The sequence below is a fragment of the Mauremys mutica genome, chromosome 5 (genome assembly GCF_020497125.1).
Source record: "Mauremys mutica isolate MM-2020 ecotype Southern chromosome 5, ASM2049712v1, whole genome shotgun sequence".
NCBI classification, from domain to species: domain Eukaryota; kingdom Metazoa; phylum Chordata; order Testudines; family Geoemydidae; genus Mauremys; species Mauremys mutica.
The window spans coordinates 74,512,678-74,530,537 of NC_059076.1; the positions used below are offsets into that span (position 1 = coordinate 74,512,678).

Consider the following 17,860-nt stretch of genomic DNA (forward strand, 5'->3'; position numbering starts at 1 on the left):
GTACCATATTTCATAAACTCCTTCATATCAATATGGCATGTGGTAAATTTGGCAGTCCCAAGGCTACAGCCACTCTTCACTGAAGTCTTCAACTAAAGAAAAATGTTTAAAATAATTCAAAATTTAAATATATTTTTAAAACCCCATCAAAAATACAAGCCATCATGCCTCTAAATGATTTTTTTTTTTTTTTAGCTAAGCAACACTTAAGACCTATACACTTTAGCTCTTTTTGGAGGCTGGCCATTGCAAGAGATTAATTTCATCCAGTGTTAACAGGAGCAAGCTTTACTTTCATGGTTTTATTTATTTATATGTATATTAGTGAGGGCATACCAAAAACGCTCCTCTCCAAAAATATACAGCTATGCCATGTTGTAAAGATTTTTGGTTTCTAGTAATGACCTTTAGTGTGAAACACCTCTCAAAAATATAGTTTTGTCTATACGTGAAAAGTATATTGACAGTAAAAAATTAAAAATAATCTTGCTTTAAATATGCTATTTGAATAGTTATGTGGGTGAGAGGCACACAATGTGAAGAAACAAATGTTATGCTACATTCCTTTCCTAGAATAACTGCAATGTGCCTATGTATTTGAGGCACCATCTGTGCAAACCATTCTTGGGCTTCTGCAGAACCAAACACTCTGTATTCTGCACAGAGAGCAGACAGAGTGGTCACCATTTAAAGAGTTAAAATTTACCAGTTATTTATTATTCTGGGAATAGATAACAATAAGATACCTCTTTATGGTACCTCCTGGTAAATGCTGACAATTCCTCAGTTACCACAGAATCTGACTTTGAGTGCTAATAACTCTGTTTTCGTAATATTCTTTTTAGAAGAATGTGCTACTGTGTATATGAAAATGTCCTTTTCTCAACTATTTCCCTACAGTAATTCCAAGAAACATCTTTTTTTAAAGCCAGTCCGGCAATGGTGAGAGTGAAAGAACCCAGCTCTATTTAAAATGGCAACGTATGACATTTTCTATAACTAGTGACCTTCATTGAGATGAAGTCCAATTTATGTAACTTATTTCCTACTATAATATGTAGGCTCTGAAAACCATTATTGCCAAAAGTTCATTGGCCCATGATTAATTGATTGTAACAGGTTACTATAGACTTCTACAGTACTGATAACAAAACAAAACCAAGGTCAGCCAATAGATCTTGATATTCATTAAAACACCTCTAATCCAATACAGAGCTCAAACATCATAGACTAAAAGATTTATTGGGTTTTTTTCCCTCCTTTTCCCAATCTCCAGTGCCCCCAATTTGTTTGGCTCCCTCTGTAGCAGCATCTAATTGGAATATGGTATAACCTACTATATTCCTTTCAACTCCAGGATGGATTCCATATTTATATATATAAAATGACTGGTTGGGTAAGATTTTTGTTTAGCTGGCAAGCTATTTGTTTACCAATTTATGTCTCTCCTTCTCTACCAGAAATCATCCTTTGTACATTGTGATTGTGTATGAATAGGTCATTTAATAAATTTAGAGAACATGAAAGTCATAATATTAATAATAATAATAAAAATAAATAACTGGGTCTTTCTAATCTATCACTGTCACTTAAATATCCACATGAAATAGAATTCTTCAGATAAGAGTAATATTCTCTTGCAAGCTACATCAATGCATGTCCAGAGCAACACTAGAGATTTCAATGAATTTATTACAGATTTACAATAGAGTAAAGGGCCGATTTCTGTTCTCATTGAAGCCAATAGGAATTTTGCCACTGACTTCAAAAGGAATAGGACTGAACCCTAAGTGAAAGCCACAAATCAACTAAAAACAGATTCACAGGAACAGCTCATAAAAACATGAGCCATGTGATGACAGACCTAGAGCAGTAGTAATGGCTCTATCATTTTATTATTTTTATCTAAGTGTCCTTATGTAACTATAAAAATGTACTTCAAGGTATTTCATAGGCAGCATTCAATCTCTCACATGCCAGGGGGATGGGTGCAGTGTAAGTACCTCAACATAATAGAATTTTACTCTCTATCTTTGAACATATCACTTCATTAAGTGCTGCTTTACAAACATGGAAATACTCTTTGCATAACATTTAGGGGCCCAATTCAGTTAATGGCAAATATTTTTTTTCACAGCTACTGGATTTGGCCCTAAATTTGCCAAAGATTCCATGGGCAAGTAAACACAGCTTTCTCACCCCACTCTTCATTTGTGTCACATGAGAAACAAGACCTAGAATAACCAAAATACTACCTAAAACTCAGTCAGTTAATTCCTTTTAATTTATGTGGCTAAGAACCTGTGGGGTGTGGTGTTTGTTTTCTTTTTAATAACTTCTGCTTGCATAGCAGCCAACAGTCTGTCCTTATCCCTTTTGCACCCGTGAAGAAATGTCTTTTTGCAAGGATGATTTTTCTATGCTTAATTTTTTTAACTTGTGGTTGCTTTAGGTACACTTGTCTTGTACTTTGCTGGTATTTAGAATTTATTTACCATTCCTACTGTGGAAAAACAAGTGTCAGATACACATACCTACTAATCTTCTGTATATACAATAAATACTCACCTACTATTAAATACTAACTTGATTTGAAAGATTTTTCACAGTTACACTAGTATTCCTCATTACAGGAAATTATTTTTCAAACCAGTATAATGTTTTGAATCAGTAGAAACTTTAAGTGGTTTTTGTCATTAATTTGTCTCTCTTTATCAATCAGGGGAACAATGCAAACTGAATGTGTTTAAGCTAAATTGTGGGGGCTTGACCCTGGCTTTAAATAAGAATGTCTATCTTATTATACTTAGGAAAGGTAATATTGTACATTCATCTGTAGGCTTAGACTGCATCATACACCTTATCATGACTTTAACAAGCAGGCTATGATACTCATCAAGTAATGTCACTCTGAGTTTTAAATAAATTTTTATCACCAAAAGGATCTCATCTGTCAATATATGATTAGAGGTCCAAGCTGCCTGAGACAGCTTTTCTCAATTTGATAAATAATCTGAAGTGCTGAGACCATCGACTGATGCTTCTCAGAGAAGGGAGGGGGGGAGAAATGCAGGAGACTATACACAGCAAACCAGGAGACAATTTTTTATTACACTTCAACCTGTGCCTTCTGCCTGGAGCCCAGAGAGAGAGGCTGTATGTTCTTGCCTTATCGCTGTGGATGAAGAGACAGGTGCAAAAAGAGTTGCTTGAGAAGAGACCTGTGTGTGAGAGAACCTGGGGAATGTATCAAATTTCTTATCATTTAAAAGCAAAGGAAACAGTTGGAGAAAGTGTGCATAAAACCTAATCTGAACTGACTAATGTTGATTTCATTCTTGAAAGTAATTGAAGTGAATTAATCATACTGTATTAATATTGTTCATTCTTAAATAGCACGTTTAATTCTGACTATTTAACAAATTACAACCACAACAAAAAGTAATATTAGTTTAATAAGAATTAAATCCCGGTGTCTTAGTTAACATCTGTCATTTTATTTTTGCCTTACAATATGAATGACTAAAGCAATTGTTGAATAAAAATAACTCAGTTCAGTGATCTTTGCTTCTACACATTATCACCATTGGAGATAAACTGGAAAAGTAAAAATCAGTTCTTTCAGATCTTCATATATTTGGAAGTACCATCCTAAATGAATTATGTTACTTGTGCTTCAGCTGCATACATTTTTCTGTAGATTTATCCATGAAAAATGCCAAATGAAAGGAAATTCTGTCCGTTTTTTAGTGATTGAAACCATCTTACTTTGCCATTGTGCCTACAGGGGGTTGTAGGTGAAGAGAGTTGGATTCAAGAGATGAAAGTGTGGATGAGAGGGGAGTGGTGATGCATTCTGTGCAGGGTTCATATTAAATGGGAGGATAAGAAAGAAGGATGGGAAAGTCATCCCCCTTATAAAAATAACCATGTAATGTGGTTACATAAGGGGAGAGTGGTCTTTGTGATTAAATGTTGTTGTTGTGATAGCCTTGGATCCAGGTGCATGTTAGATTCTTCTCGCAATGAATGTGAGGTGGCTGGTATTTGTATTTCATTACCTTTTATACTTTCTTTGTGTCTTATTTTAGAAAGATTAGACCAAGATTCTATCCCACTGAAGTCAATGAGATTTGAATGGGAGCAGGAACCAGGGGTTAGAGTAAGAGAATGGAAGCTAGAAGTCCTGGGGTATCTTTTACAGATCTGCCATTGACTCACTCTGTGACCATGAACAAAACATGTAATGTCTGTGTGTGTTTCAGTTTAACACTCTCTGTCAAATAGATATAAAAACACTTATGTGCCTCACTGGGATGTAAAGTACACTGTGATTCTTGTCTGAAAGGTGCTTATTATATAAATAGTATTCAATTTTTAAGTTACTTTGCATGGATAAGATTTAATCTATAGCTAGTTTGTGTGTAATTATGTTAAAAACATTATTAGAGTTGTAAAGTCAAGCACTCTAAAACTAGGAAATGTCCGAATTAAGGTTACCAGTGCAACCTTAATTTGACCACTTGTACATATCTATTATATGACAGTCTTTAATTACATAATCACACTTTTTTTTCCCCATAGGACTCCAGATTCATTCATTGCACTGGGTGGATGGTGTTCACTTAATGAGCCGCTATTCAATATTTTGTTTTCTCGTCATTGTTTGACATGTGCCCCTAAGCCTTATTTGTGACACACTATTCAAACCCTGCTCTGAACACACATTTTTTTCTGGCTTTTACTATGGTGCTTTGCACTACAGTATCAAAGTTCTTCACCAACATGAATATCTTATTTTCCCTACACCTCTGTGAACTGTGTGATGATATCCCCCATTTTATAGACAGGGAACTGAGGCTCAGAGATTGAGGTCACAAGTGTACAATAATTTTGGGTGCCCAGTCTGAGATCCCTAGGAGCTGGATTGTTCAGAATACCTACCTCTAGCAATGTTCAAAGCAGAGACCTACTGTTGACTTCTATTGCAGCTGTGAGTGCTCAGCATTTCTAGGAGTCCGATTTGCAGGTGTCAAGGCAGGCATCCAGAAAATGAGAACTCACAATTAAAGACCAGCTGTGAAAATCTGGTTTAAGTGACTTGCCCAGCATTCCATAGGAGCTTTGTGGTAGAAAAAGAGAGAATACATTTCTCCAGAGCAACATTCAACTGTCTTAACCGTGAGACATTCTTTTCACTTCCAGCAATCCCCTACCTCAACCCATCTTCCAACTTCAGCCACAAATGAAGTCAAGGTCCCCCAGAAAGCCTCCTTCAGTGTCCAGCCTTGATACATTTTCTGAATAATTGTCTGTCCTGTTCATTGAATGAGGCGAGGTCTTGTGTAAAAGGACATAATGCTTACACACCAGGGGACCAAATTTAGGTTGCCATTTTCTAACTTCTGAGTGTTTAACTAAGGCCTTGTCTACACTACAAGACTATTTTGAATCAACTTAGTTCGAATTTGTGGATTCGACCTTATGAAGTCGAATTTGTGTATCCATACTAAATACACTAATTCGAATTTCTGAGTCCACATTCACGGGGCCAGCGTCGACTTTGGAAGCGGTGCACTGTGGGAAGCTATCCCACAGTTCCCGCACTCCCCGCTGCCCATTGGAATGCTGGGTAGAGCCCCCAATGCCTGCTGGGGAGAGAAATGTGTCGAGGGTGGTTTTGGGTAAGTGTCGTCATTGAACCGTCAATCACAACCTCTCTCCCTCCCTCCTTGAAAGCGCCTGCGGGCAATCTGTTCGTGCACTTTTCTGGTCAGTGACAGCGCGGACGCCACAGCACTGCAAGCACGGAGCCCGCTGTGATCATCGCCGTTTTCTCCTCCTCGCACTTTATCGTCCACGTCTTCCACAGTCAGATGCTGAGAAATTGAGCTACTTTTCAATGGTGCTGCAAGCACTGGGGGACCATAGGGGACGTTTTACAAACATCAACGTCGGGTGGCCGGGCAAGGTTCATGATGCGTGTGTTTTCAGGAACTGTGGGCTGCTCAGACGCCTGCAGGAAGGTAGTTTCTTCCCGGACCACGAAATAACTGTTGTGGATGTGCAGATGCCTATAGTCATCCTCGGGGACCCAGCCTGCCTGCTAATGCACTTGCTCATGAAGCCCTATACAGGGCGCCTGGGACAGCGACAAGGAACTCTTCAAATACCAGCGAGCAGCGTGACCTGTGACTGTTCAGTTTCTTTACAGAGAAGCTGAACCTGCCCCTGTTTCTTTACCCAGTTACTGTTGACTCTCCTCTTCGGTTTACATACCCGTTACCCCCACTATCCAGCACACGTGTAAAAATAAAATACATGTCCCATTATTACTTAGCAAAGGTTTCTTTATTCATGGACTTTTCGTGAAAGGGTTGAAACTGGGACGCAGGCTGTGCTGGGTAGGGTGTGCGGTGATGTAAAGACCGCCTCTAAACTCAAGGAATGACAGGCTCCTGCTCCTAGAGCGGTCCGCAGTGCCGGAATGCTTCTTTCAACGGAGCCTGCCATCCCTCTTTATGGAATTCTGTGTGCGGGCGGATATGTGACCCTTGTGGTGGAGGAGGACGGATACAGATTCCTCAGCTGCGTGACTCAGCGGTTCCAGGACAAGGACCGCTGTATAAGATCTGTAACCGCCCTCCCCCGCTGCAAAGTCACATCTCCCCCGCCCACACAGATCCTGGAAAGCACCTCCAAAAACCGACCAGGGTGCCTACTGACTGCACCGTGTGTGTGAACCCGCTGCTGATACCTGCCCCCGTGTCTGTACCCTGGGAAAGGTGACTGTCCTATGCAATTAACCACCCCCTTCCCCACGCCCCTCCATTCAAACACAGTCTTCTTTGAAAAAACATAACGGAAAACAGTAATTAACAGCAAAGCATTTTATTAATTAAGTAGACAGTTAGGGGGATGGGACTGGGATTGGGACTACTGTGAGTCTGGAAGTGAAGGACTTCGGCAAATGTAGGGTATGAGAGCTTTTGGGTACTTGAGCAACTGTGCTGTGGTGCAGTGACAGTATTCATGTCCCCGGCCCGCCCCTCCTCCTGATTATTTTCGGTGAGGGGGGTATGGGACTTTGTGGCGGGGGAGTGCGGTTGCAGATACACTGCAGGGTGTCTCTGTCCTCCTGCGGTCCTGCAGAACATCCACAAGGCGCCTGAGCGTATCCGTTTGCTCCCTCACTAGTCCAAGCATTGTTTCAGTCACCTGCTTGTCTTCCTCACGCCACCTCTCCTCCGTTCGCTGTGTGAGCGCTGGCACAGAGAGACGGTCTCCCTCCACTGGCTCTGCTGGTCCGCCTCTGCTAGGTAGCAGCCCATACGTTCATCGAACATCTTGTCCCTTGTCTTTTTCTTTCGCCGCCTAATCTTCGCCATCCTCTGCGAGGGGGATGCTGTGGCAGGTCTGGAGACAGTGGAAGCTGTGAGATGGGAAACAGGGAGTGAATTCCTTGCAAAGATACATTTTTGCGAACAATTAACTGAGTCTAGGCTGTCTCTGTGAATTCTGGGTTGAGACCCCTGTGCCTGCTGGGGCAGAAATCATTTTTGCGGTGGATTCTGGGTAAATGTCGCCAGTCATTCCTTCCTCCGGGAAAGCAACGGCAGACAATCATTTCAAGCCCGTTTTCCCAGAATTGCCCTGGCATACGCCACAGCGTGGCAACCATGGACACTGTTTTGCCTTTTGTGTATGTCACCGTATGTGTACTAGATGCCGCTGACAGAGCTGCGTGCTGAGTCTGTGCTATGCCGTCTGTCCATAGATTTTTTAAAAATACTTTGGACCAGGCGTAAAATTACAGTAATTACCCTAATTAGATGCAGGAGTCTCCGAGCGAGATCACCCTGAGGAGGGTCACTGAAGGAGATAGAGAGCGCATGCTGCGTGAAAGCTAGCACGAACCAGGGCCCGATGCAGCCGTGCTCGGGGAGACAGTGCTCCCTGAGTACCTCATGAAAGCCTTGCGCGGAAAACTGTGCTACCACGGAGCTCCCAATAAGGCAGCTCTCCCCAGGAACCTCCTGCTGATGCTTTTCGATTAACGCAAGGAGAGCTTCGTGGAGATCTCCAAGGATGATTTCTGTTCTATCCCCATATCTAGAGAGACCTCCTTTTCACACAGTTAAGATTCCTGTTATATTAAGAATAAAAGTTAACATGGTTAAAGCACTTACCGACTGCTCCTTCCCCTGATTTCAGGGTCCGGGTTAATGGCCGGGGAGGGTTGTTGGGGGATCTCCGTGACGGTGATGAATAGATCCTGGCTGTCGGGGAAACCAGCGTTGTAAGCGCTGTCGCTGCCTCGTCCTCCACAAACCCTTCCTCATCTTCCCCGTCCGCGCAGAACATCACCGAGGAACTGGCCGTCGACACTGTCCCATCGTCAGAGTCCACGGTCACTGGTGGGGCAGTGGTGGCAGGCTCCGTAGCGTCCGTTTGCCGCTTTGATTTTTTGGTAGCCTTGTCTGGGGTCCTTGATTTTCACGCGGCGCTGCGTTGCATCCCGCCTGTATCCTCTGTCTCTCATGGCTTTGGAGACCTTCTCGTAGGTCTTCGCATTCCATGTTTTGGAGCGCAGCTCCGAAAGCACAGACTCCTCGCCCCACACACCGATCAGATCGAAGAGTTCCCAGTCAGTCTATGCTGGGTCCCTCTTTCTATTCACAGATAACATGAACTCCTCTGCTGGAGAGCTCTGCATCGTTGCAGGTGCTGCGGAGCTCGCCCCGATGTCCAGCCAGGACGTCAGATTCAAAGTGCCCAGACAGGAAAATGAATTCAAATTTTCCCGGGTCATTTCTTGTGTGGCTGGTCAGAGAATCCAAGCTCCGACTGCTGTCCAGAGCGTCAACAGAGTGGTGCACTGTGGGATAGCTCCCGGAGCTACTAAGTTCGATTTGCATCCACACCTAGCCTAATTCGAGCTAGCCATGTCGAATTTAGCGTTACTCCACCTGTCGGGGTGGAGTACCAAATTCGAACTAAAGAGCCCTCTAGTTCGAATTAAATGGCTTCCTGGTGTGGACGGTTGAGCGGTTAGTTCGAATTAACGCTGCTAAATTCGAATTAAAGTCCTAGTGTAGACCAGGCCTTAGTAACATTAATACATTAACTGTAATATAGTAGTGTGTGTGTGTGTGTGTGTGTGTGAGATTTCCTAGCTTTATAAAATTTATAGAATTCTAACTGAAAAAAAACCCCCAAACTGAAATCCCATCATGTGTCATCATGTTGACACCCACATGGATCATCAACAGCGTTGGAACCTTTAGATTCACATACCAACCTCTGCCATTTGAGCTAAAAGACACATAAAAACAGTAGCTTATCTTCTATGTGGACCAGTACTAGAGGGAGTGGGATGGATGCTTTGCTAGGAGGTTTCACAGAATTTGCTGACAGCAGAGAATGGTAAGACTCCGGAATCTTGGGTTCCATTCCAGATTCTGGAGGGGAGTGTGCTGTAATGGACACACACACTTCTGCCCAATCCCCTCCAACTTTTCTTTGTCCCAGTCCAGTCTCTTCCCTATCCCTGTCTCCTCAGGTACCTAATTACAGTCTCCATTGTTATGCACATCATACAAGTGCCAGTGTCCTTGCACAGCAAATCCCAGTTCCTACTTTTCTGACTCCTCATCTGAATTGTCTCTCCTCCCAACCTGGCCTCCAATAGACACCTCTCCACAGAAAGATAACATAGCAATTAATGCAAACAGTTATGGGTTTGTGTCTTTGTCTCTCTTCTAAATGAAAAAACTCCCCCTGATTTTAGTGGGCTTTGGATCAGGCCTATAGTGAAGTAATGAAATAGACTCTCAGACTTTAAGGTCAGAAGGGACCATTATGATCATCTAGTCTGACCTCCTGCAGAATGCAGGCCACAGAATCTCACCCATCCACTTCTATAACAAACCCTTAGCCTATGTCTGAGTTACTGAAGTCCCCAAATTGCGGTTTGAAGACCTCAAACTGCAGAGAATCCTCCAGCAAGTGACCCGTGCCCCATGCTGCAGAGGAAGGCGAAAAACCTCCAGGGTTTCTGCCAATAGGTTCCACTTAATCCTTATCAAAACAGGAGAGCTCCAATTTCATTTGCTTTACTTAGGCCAGAGTCACAAAATGTCATTGCACCACTCTCAATTACATGACATTTTTTCTTTCTTTCTTTTTATCTCTGTCTCCCATGGTCATCAATCCATACTTCAAATCAGTTCGTTTAGAAATGTTAAGGCAATTATGCCATCCAAAAGCCTCAGCACCAGCTGAGGTTCTTGTGGACTTCATCTGGTAAATATGAACTCTCATTTATTTATGTGAAACTTAGATTGGTTCAATCAGGTTCTCTCTCTTTCCCTTTGAAGTGGATATATGACCTTGAATCAAAATTTTGCTGTTTTTTGACATTTTTATTGCAGAAAGTTCAAGACGACAACTGGCATCATTTAGTTGCTGGCTTGATGCCAGCCTTCCTGGAAAAGACTTAACCTCTCCTCTCTCTTTGCTTTGTCATCTTCACGATAAGATATGCTGTCAGGAGTTTCAGAGCTTGCTCACTGAGGTTCCCTTATCCTAACCTATAGTTATTTTACATTAACAGTGAAAAGGTATATCTATAGTATATATGTATATAGCTTGCCCAGACAATGACTAAAGGGAGATCTAATAACTGTATGCTTGCATTGCAGGATGTTAACACTGGATTCAGAGGGACTGTTTAGGATGCAAAGAGAGGGTGTGCCTAGGACTATAGTACACAGTATAGTTCCTTATCAAGTCCAGGTTTAAATTAAACCATACTTTTCAGCTTCCATCACTACTTTTGGGAGGCTATTTCACAATATAAGATCTAACTCCATTAGAATGTAATAGAAGAAAGGTAATTTTTCTATACATTTTGGGATACTTCTCCAGAATCTAATAGAGATTAATGTGTTCTATAAAATTATATAGAATTGTTCATACAACTCGAGAATAATATCCTTCTATATTAAAGGACTCTCTTGATTTAATCCCTACTAAACTGTAGGGATTAAGTCCATAAGGACATTGGGCAGAATATCCAGATATTTTTCCTAATTTTCTTTTTTTACTTTAACATTACACCGTTATTGCATATAACTTGCATTGTCAAGTAAATGGACTAGATTACCTAAAATGTTTTCTCCTTCTCAAATTTCTATTCTTTATAGGTTGAGGAGCAACAAAAGCTTCTTTGACATGGGAGGAAGCACCTATCTCTCCTGGTTCCCGATTGGGTCCTATTGGTACTGAGCTTTTCAGACTAGAATGTGAAATTGAATTCCCAACACCATCTCTCAATTTTCAAAGGCTCTAATATAGAACAAAGTCCTCAAGTAAGTAGTTAGTTATTTTCATACTCAAGCAACATTGTGACTGAAAGCACCCCTGTATTCACTCCCTACACATTATTGTAATATCTTTGTGCAAAATATGCCTTGAGGTATCATTTAAAAATGAACACATCAATATTCTTGTGTAATTTATGTACAAAATGCATATTAAGAGTTTATGAACAAAAGCTGAAATTATGATTACAATGTGTTTACCAGACAAGTCTGGGGAGGAGGTAAACTGGTTTCTCAAAGACAAACGACAAGCTCATGGCTCTACCTAGGTTTCATCAAAGTTGATTGGTAATCATCTGACAAGTGGCCATTTTGAGGCAATGAAGCAGGGCAGGAACAGATTAATCTGCATTTTAGCAAATAATATCATGGAAACTCTTTCACCATGGGCCTCACAGCTGGAATTAACTTTACCTAGTGGTAACCCTCAAGAAGATTCAGTCTTAATCTTCCCGTTTGCTGTATAGGATGTTGATCAGGTGGTTTTGCAGTTTCTTTGAGTGTGTGGGGCACGATCTCTCAGCAGAGTCTGTGTGATCTGTAGATCGTAATGGATTTTTTACCTTTAGTCCTTTTGGTATGATGTCCATCTGCTTGCATTTGGAAAGGAAGATGATGTCTGTCTGTATCTGTACAAGTTTTTTCATGAAGTTGATGGATTTGTCGTATGGAGTGCTGGACCAGGTCTATAATTATACACAGACACTGTGCGTGTGTGTGTGTGTGTGTGTGTGTCTTGCATGCTGTGAGAGGCCAGATTGGGAGCTACAACAGCAAAGCATTGTGAAGCACCCAAGGTTGCAAGGTAGGCAGTGAGACAGGCCCTGTCTGGTCTAGATTGCACCCCAGAACTTCACACATCCCATCTAGTGTATGTTCCTTTATGTAAACTTGAAATACAAAAAAGGTTACTAAAACTCAGAGACCAGTGACTAGAGCTGAAGACTGAAATATATATGCTGATTCACTGTGACAACTATAGCATAAAATGCTGATATATTTGCATATTTTATTCCAAAATACTAAGTTTTAAATGAAAATGAGTTAGTTTGCAATGTCACGTGTCTAAAAGTTAAGAAGTGCCAGCTCTTTGGTTGCCCAGCAATATTAATTCTGTCCCCTTTTGCATCCAAGCTGTGCATTGAATGAGGCACAATTCCTTGGAAAAATACCATATGATCATGTTGTTAGATACTGTGCCATAGTATATACAAAGGAGATGTTACAGCTTCTAAAAATATTTCCAAGAATCCTTTACGATGGAAAGTGTTAGGTAACGAATTATAGAAATCATTATTAGTTTCTCCTCTAATAATAGAAGGGAATACAGTGATGGAGGCTCAGGCAGGTGTTTATCAGTATTAAAAATCAAAGTAAATGGCATCAAATGCCTGTAGTTTTAGATTTTGGATTTTATTAATAGAACACTCTGTGTTGGGTTTGAGCCCTTTGGGGTATCACTTGATGTGCTGAGACATCACTGAGCTTGTCTATTATGGCAGCCTGGGTCTCCTATACCTGGCCTCACAAGCCTCTTCCAGCCAAGCACACAGGCAGGGCCACACCCAGCTACACAAAGAGTCAGAGGTCCTCTCAGGAAAGATTCAGCCTTAGGGGCTTTCCCCAACACTCTTATGCCCTCTCTCTTTTTAGGGGTACAAACCCAAAGGTTTCTAAGAAATTTGCCTGCTCCCTCAATGGGCAGAGAGATGCACAATTTCTACCCCTCCCCACAGTTAGAAATTACATAAACTGAGTTTTATTATTAAGTACATAAGGTGACTTTTAAGTGAATATAAGAGATAACAGACACAACAAAGCAGAATAATGACCAAATAAAGCAAAACATGCAAGCTAAACTCAATATACTAAAGAAACTGGTTACAAAATGTCTCAGGTAATATTTAGTATCAGGTGACAAGACCACCTGACTCTGTAGTATCAGAGTCCATGAGTCAGTGGCAGTATGGAGCGTCCACAGGAAGGCCAAGCCTTTTCCCAGTCCATTGTCCTCGCTAATGGGCCTGTCTGGCTTTCCATTGTTGTACCCGGAGTGTTAGCAGTGGGCGTCACCCAAAGTAGCATAGTTGAAATAGTCAATATTCCTAAAGTGAGATACAGAAATGATACAGGCATACAAATTAGATAAACACATTCAGTAAATTATAACCTTTCCAATGATACCTCACAAGACCCATCTTGCATAAAGTATATATCTGTTATGTCAGGGGTCCCCAACCCCCGGTCCGCGGCCCGATACCGGGCCGCGGCCTCTTACAAACCGGGCCGCGAACCGACCCAGTGGACCTCCCGCAGGCACTACCCGAGCCGCGGAACGAGCGCTCCCTCCGCAGTCATGCCTGCGGGAGGTCCGCTGCTCCCGGGGCTCCGGTGGACCTCCCGCAGGCATGACTGCGGACGGGGCGCTGGTCGCGCGGCTCAGCTGGACCGCCCGCAGGCACGCCTGAGGGAGGTCCACCGGCTCCGGTTGAGCTGCCGCAGTCATGCTGAGTCCGGTTGAGCTGCCGGTTGAGCTCCGGTTGAACAGTCCGCAGTCATGCCTGCGGCAGCTCAACCGGAGCCGGTGGACCTCCCGCAGGCACGCCAGCGGGCGGTCCAGCTGAGTCGCGGGACGAGCGCTCCCTCCGCAGGCATGACCGGTCCCTGGTCCTGAAAAGGTTGGGGACCCCTGTGTTATGTCATGTTCATATCATAAATGAATATGGAGTGAAATAGCACACTGATGGTCAGGATATTTTTGATCCTGATGTCCTTATTCAGGGCATATTTCCCACTGACTTTAGTTTTGCCTTAATAAGAACTTCAGTATTTGGCCCAAATCACTCTGAGCGCATGTGCGTGCACGCACACAATAAATAATTGAAGAGACTGGGAAGGCAGGCTGCCTCACTTCGGTAAGGAAAACACTTGACACCTGAGAATGTCACAGGAAAGGCTAGAATTAATTCCAAAAGCCCATAACTTCCTTGCCTTCTATCTTAAGTATAACTAAATAATAATAGTTTAACTATGCTATGCTACTACTCACATGGATTTGGAAGTCTAGGAAACTCCTTTCTCTAAAGCAAGTCACTGCCACACCTAACTCAAGCTCCTGAGGTAAAACTAAGGCCCTCAGGACTCCTTGTTATTGCCATAGGTTCCACAACCACAGATGGAAAATATGAAAGCAATATTGAATAGATGAGGATAGAAAGTCCAGACTGGGCTGCAAAGGAGACATCTTTTGAGCCCAATCATCATCCAAGTTCACTTAAAGTAAGAAATAAATTTGTTTTCCTGGTGGTGCTGGTGGTGGTGTTTAAACTGGAGCCGTTCTGTGGAACAACGAGTAAATCAATGCATGAAGAATTTTATCTGTCTCATGCAGGCACAATTTTTTTTGGTATCCTCAGAGAAGTTCTCCTGCCAGCATTTGACTATTTGTGAATAGACCGAACAGCAGGTAAATCACATCCTTACCATTTCCATATAGGAAAATGTGACTGCAACAAATCATTTCCTTAGCAATTGCTCAGTTCACCTAGAGTCTGTAGCATGCTCATATCGAATAATTCTGACAGATTTGGGGACCATTTTCACATGCATTTGATCCTATGAAGAAAGTTATTGCAACATGTTAGTTTAGATGGAGGACAACATGGTACCTGTGAGTGAAATCTATCACTCTGCAGAGTACTAGCCCAAACTAATATTCCACTTAAATCCCACCTTAAACTTTCAAAGTGGTATATAGATCTTCTACTGGCCCTATGTACACGAATGAATTTTACCCTGAGTGATAATGCAAATGGTGAAAACTTGAATCTAATTTTTTTGGGAAAACCCAGTGATCACATTTTTATACTACTGAGAGAACACTTTTACTGCCTATCAATAGCTAGACACATTAATCCAACTTGAATGCTATGAATTGGATGTGAAGAAACTCGGCTACTTATTTTTATATCCCTTTTTAATACTTAGTGTAAAACCAACATTATTTTACACTAAAATTTATCTGGAAAAGGACAATAGGAATTGTGCTCGTGTCTATGAGAGCAATGTGTGTCCTGAATAGACTAACAAGTAAATTTATACTACAAGATATTGTATACCAGAAATTCCAGGTTGTCTGATTACATTAGTCAAACAACATCTCCACAGTGCTGCATCACAAGATGAGGCTATTCCCAAAGTTTGGCAAAGATTTCTTAGTACACGCTGTGCTTGTGATATATAAAGCAATAATGTTTTTTCAATATCTATCTCTAACAACAATCTCTTTGCGCTTGGATGTTTGACCTTTAGGAAGGGTTGACATTTATCTTTCGAATTCTGTGTTAGTTTAGAGATGAGACTATGCATTCTAATACAAACAATGAATCATCAAAAGAGATACTGGAGGATCCACAAAACTCATCAAGAATTATTTATATTAGATTCTAAACCTCATAGGTACACATCCCCTAAGTATGGCAAAATAAATGTAGCATTATTCAGTAACATCTCCATTCCAGTGGGATGGAGGTCATTCTGTAAAAATCTCATTGCAAACATCAGTCCTCAGTTGACATTAGGGGAAAAAAGCTGAGCTACTAATTTTTCAGCCCAGTCTACTGTGAAGATAATCTTAGCAAGCACTTCCTTTCAGTGCATGCTGTTGAAAATACAATAAAACAAAGACTAACGGTATTTTTTTTTCTTAATTTGAAAATAACATAAAAAAATAAAGCTGCAGATTTGTTTTTGTGCTTGAAGGATGATTATCTGTGTTTCTTAGTATAGGAGTAAATGTGTGGCTATTGCATTTTTTAATCACTATTGGGAACCCCTGTACCTCCCAGGATGAATACTTGTGTGTGTGTGTGTGTATATAATATATTTTTTTTTACTTTCTTTCCTTCTCTCCTCACCCAGTCTCAGTAAGCCATGCCTCTTTTCTTATCACCAAAATCCACTCCCCCTACCATCTTTTACTTAACTCCTTGTTCACACTTTGATCATTCCTCTTCGTAACACTGAAATTTCCTTATTCTGACCTGTTACCCTTTCCCTTTATCCAGAATGCTGCTGCTTAATTTATCTTCAACTGCATCCATGTTTCTTCCTGTACAACTTTCTTCATTTGCTTCCTGTCTCTTACTGCATTGAATTCAAGCTCCTCAACCACATATTTTATCTGATGTCCTACTACTCTTCCACTTATATTCCCCCCCCAGTCTTTTTTCCTTACTGCTCTGTTAGTGGGGTTTTCACACTGTCAGTAATGTTGTCCCCAATGACTAACAGCCTCTCGCTTCTTGACAGATATGACCATATCCTGCAATATCCTAGACAAACCTTATGAAATTAAGCATTCAGGAGTGCATTGTATTAGAAATGCAAGTGTTCATGTACTTTTGGGGGATTGTGCACAGTTTATTTAGGAGGGAGTCAGGATTAATGCAATCTCTTGGTAGGATTAAGAACTTTTGGGGATAATATATGTGAAATGGATTTCCTAGGAAACACTTGAGGTTGGGGGAGTGCAAATGCCCCCCTTCCGAATCCATCCATTCAAAGCTGTGCCTTGAGCAGAAAACCCGTTGTCTGGCTGATTACCTATTCCTTGTCTCTTAAAGGCCCATGGATAAATGAGTGACTCAGGCTGTCTAAACAGGGATGAAAAAAATGCAGCTGTCCCACATCATCTGACTAGGGTTTGCAGGGCTCAGCCTCCACGTCTTGGGGGGGGGGGGAAATCATTGTGTAGACGTTCAGGCTCTGTCTGGAGCCTGAGCTCTGGGACACGGCAAAGTCTCTGTAATGCTTTATACCTCAAAAAATCAACATACTTGCGTAGAAAGAACTGCGTGTGGTAACTTAACTGTTGACAAAATTAATCTATTAGTATCTGAAGAGAAGGCAAAAGAAGCCCATTTAAGCAGCCTGTCATTTGCTGGAGATTTCCATATAGCCAGGGGAGTGTGCAGCCTGCAAATCGCCCTATCAGATGAGTGAGAGATCCATATATCCAGCCAAGAAAGCCAATGGCTGGGGAGCCAGAAGCTAAGAGTGGTCATCCTTGCTGGACCATAGAGGGGTAATACAGTTGTATTTATTATGAACTGTGACTCGTTTTTTCACATTGTTTCACACTGTCAATCATGCAGTTCTCAGTGTCTGAAACAGCCTCCCATGTCGCTTCCTCAAATCCTTCCTAAAAGGAAAGCTTCTCCATGAACACTTCCTACCAGCACCTCCTCTTCTCCTCCACAACTTTCACTTTCCCTGTGTGTCTGTGTTCTGTGTGATTCTTGCCTAAATAAGGCTTGATATTAAAGGCTGCTGAGCACTGCTGAAAGAAGCATGGCAAGCCAAAATTCTAATGCTCCTGATCTGTGAAGCCAAGAATCTGCATGCTGTAGAGAAATGCACACAGTGATTAGCAATATGAGTAAATCTTTGTTCCTGCCCTGAACTGAGCACTGGTG

The 17,860-nt window shown here is 41.7% G+C and overlaps 1 long non-coding RNA gene across 2 annotated transcripts in view; it reads right to left on the bottom strand.

Annotated features, from left to right (window-relative positions):
- Positions 1 to 13,280: 13,280 nt before the first annotated feature.
- The window catches only part of LOC123370610, a 68,314-nt gene continuing 63,734 nt past the window's right edge, over positions 13,281 to 17,860 (bottom strand). Inside the window, exons 4-5 of one of the 2 annotated variants that reach the window (XR_006579478.1) lie at positions 14,868 to 14,999; positions 13,281 to 13,489 (exon numbers count right to left, since the gene is read on the bottom strand). This is a non-coding gene — a long non-coding RNA (uncharacterized LOC123370610). The remainder of the gene's footprint in view (positions 13,490 to 14,867; positions 15,000 to 17,860) is intronic. The other variant, XR_006579479.1, reaches the window with a different exon arrangement.